The sequence below is a fragment of the Antechinus flavipes genome, chromosome 3, assembly GCF_016432865.1.
Source record: "Antechinus flavipes isolate AdamAnt ecotype Samford, QLD, Australia chromosome 3, AdamAnt_v2, whole genome shotgun sequence".
Lineage (NCBI taxonomy): Eukaryota > Metazoa > Chordata > Mammalia > Dasyuromorphia > Dasyuridae > Antechinus > Antechinus flavipes.
In genome coordinates this window covers 95,902,968-95,906,048 of record NC_067400.1, presented here as the reverse complement: position 1 = coordinate 95,906,048, position 3,081 = coordinate 95,902,968, and positions in this window count along the sequence as shown.

Sequence of the window (3,081 nt, the reverse complement as noted above, 5' to 3'; positions counted from 1 at the left end):
CAGAAAAGATACAGAAACTTACTGAATAAGTTAGGAAAAAAGAATGAAAATAGATCATCTTTCCCAGAAGCCACAGTGACAGCTAGCAGCCAATATTATGAAACCTTAAAATGCATTTTTAGTATTAAATACTTTGCATGGTTGGAATTTATGCACTTTACATACAAAACACATTAAAGGTCAGGAAATCAATCAGCTAAGTTTTACTTGTCATGCCTACTGGGTTAAGCCAATATAAAATAATGAATACTACTCTGTATTACAGCTCTGTCCTAGCCTGATTGATTCTCTATAAACCCATTATAAAGGTCACAGTATGGTAGGTCAAAGGCTGCTTTAGAAAGAAAGAAGAGAAAGTGAGCATGTGTAACCTATCCAGCCATAGATTTAATCCATTCTATAGTTTGTGAAAACTCTTAGTAAAAGGTCTCAAGAGCATAGAGAAAATGTTTATATGTCACAGAATTTTCCATAACATGATGGCACGATCATCTTTTTTCTCTATCAGAGAATTCATTTATAGCTGTGGGAACTCATAATATGGAAATTTGTTGAGCTAAAATGCCAAAAAGAGAATGTCATAATAGAATTGCTAAGCATAAGTGAATTTTGTCTTTATAGTACTCTATTGGAAAGAAAATTAGGATGTAGAACAAACAAAATAGTCATTGTTATAGGTAACAAAACATGAAATCTACTGTCTATCTTTTTGGAATTCTTAGTGGATGGCATATGGTTTTATAAAAGGAACATATTAAATTATAACATTTATCTAAGATATAGTTGAAATACATGAATGCATTAAGCTACATTTTATTCACAATGTACTTTAAAGAGGAAAAAACTGTAGGGCTTTTTTACAGTAATAATAATTTCACATTTGCATAGCATTTTCTATATATATGTGTATATATATATACATATATAGTGCATATAATGCAGTACTGTATATAGATCATCTGTAAAGTTCATGCAGTTTACTTTGAAAAGTACATATCATTGTTCATTTTAACTCACAGTAATTATAACTATGATATTTTACATTATTGAAAGCTTTGTCCTTATTTGTAATATTATTTAATTCTCTCAAAAATGATGAGAGGAGTAGGGTAGGTTTGATTATCTTCCTTTACTTAGTTAATATTTCAAGGGTTTATGGCTCTTCGTGATAATATACCTTCAGTTAGGAGGTGACAAACTCTTTTTGCCAATATCTTATTTAAATCTTTACTTTGGTGCCAAAATAATAAGGATTTTCAAGTGTTGCAAATTCTTGAAAAAGAATAAAGCCTTTCAGCCTTTTGCTGGGTTCATATTGAAAGTTTTTTTTTTTTTTTTTTTCCCCAGATTAATAATATATCCATAGCTTATACTCCATTCTACTAAGGTAGCTTTGGAAAACTCCAAGTCACCTTCAGGTCACAATGAGATATGCAGTAATATTTTAGTGGAAATTCCTACTTAAAAAAGAAGAAATGAGCTTTTAGATTTGGTATATTTTACTTACTATGACATAATGAGTTAGTGATATCTAGGGCTAAATCCTAGGGATTCTGAATCCTGCTTAAGCAAAGTCTTTCTATTCCATCATGCATTTTAATAGATATAAACTCTCTATGTACTTTAGGATATTTCTTTGGTGACCAACCAAGTAGAATTTGATCTTCAGTCTTCTACTGTGAGTTCAAGAATGAACAAATAGGCATTCTTTTGAGACTATATCTCTGCTGCAATTGCTTGAGTATGCTCAGAGTAAATTTATATTGTCCTTTTTCCTATGATAACTTGTCCCATTTTCTTAGAGATCTTATAAACTCCAACCAACCCTTAACAGTGATGCTAGATTTTTCATGTGTCTGAAGGGAATAGAAATAATTGTATAACATTTTTTTTCTTATGGCAAATGTTAAAATCAAGTGTTTATCTGGAAAATATTATAGATTTTTACCATTTACCTACTGGGGCATTTCTAGTTCAGTCTTGTTATTAATATTAGAAAGCTGTTTCATCATTAAATTGCCCTTTGAGGTGAGAGCCATCTTACAAATCTTTGAAAAATACCTATGATACTTGAGGGAAAGTTCAGCATTTGAAGAACAAATTTTAATTGTGTAAGTATGGTAAATTTCTAAAGAAGTGACTTCAAAATAAGAACAAAGAAAAAATAGATAAATATCTCAGTGAAAAGACACAAATAGTAATAAGACTAGTTGCTATAATTATTATCTCTGTATGTACCAATTAGGGGATGACACACTTCAATAAAGTCGAATGGGAATAGGCTAGTAAATATATGCTTAGAAAGGACAGAGCAGTGAGTTAACAAGAAAAATCAGTAGCAGAGACATTCTCATCTTACTACCCCTTCAATCCAGCAGTAGAAAAATTATGATATGATAAAAATCAAAATTTACATTCTTTAATATCCATCCTTTTAGTAAATATATCATGAGTCATTCATTTTTGTCAGCTTAGTTCATTAAGCATTTATTAAGCACCTAATAAGCTCAACAAATTGGATTATATTTGTCTACACTACACAGCTTTAACCTTTTGTAGGTATTAGATTTCTTTTAAAAAATATCTTAGGGACAGCTAGCTGGCATGGTGGATAGACCAGTGGTCCTGGAATCAGGAGCATGTGAGTTCAAATCCAGATTAAGAAACTTGATGCTTACTAGCTGTGTGACCCTTAACCTCAATTGTCTCACCCTTCTCTCTGTCCACCAAACAAATCTTGAAATTTTACTTGTCACCCAACTAAATATTCTCCTATAAAACATTCAATTCAATATTGCCCTTAGAATGTAGGTTCTTTGATGAAGGGTGCTGTTTCACTTTTGTCTTTATGTCACCATACCCTAGCAAGGTACTGAATAAAACATTGTGAAGAAGCATTGTATAAAGAGCAGAGCACTGAACTTCAAGTCAGGACTTATAGGGTTCACATCCCAAACGATGCTCTTACTAGCTATTGTATTGCTCTTGCCCTTATGTAGTCCCTAATTTCCTCACCTGAAAATAGGGGATTTAATAGCATCTATTGGACTGTTATAAATGAGATATCATAGATAAATTATT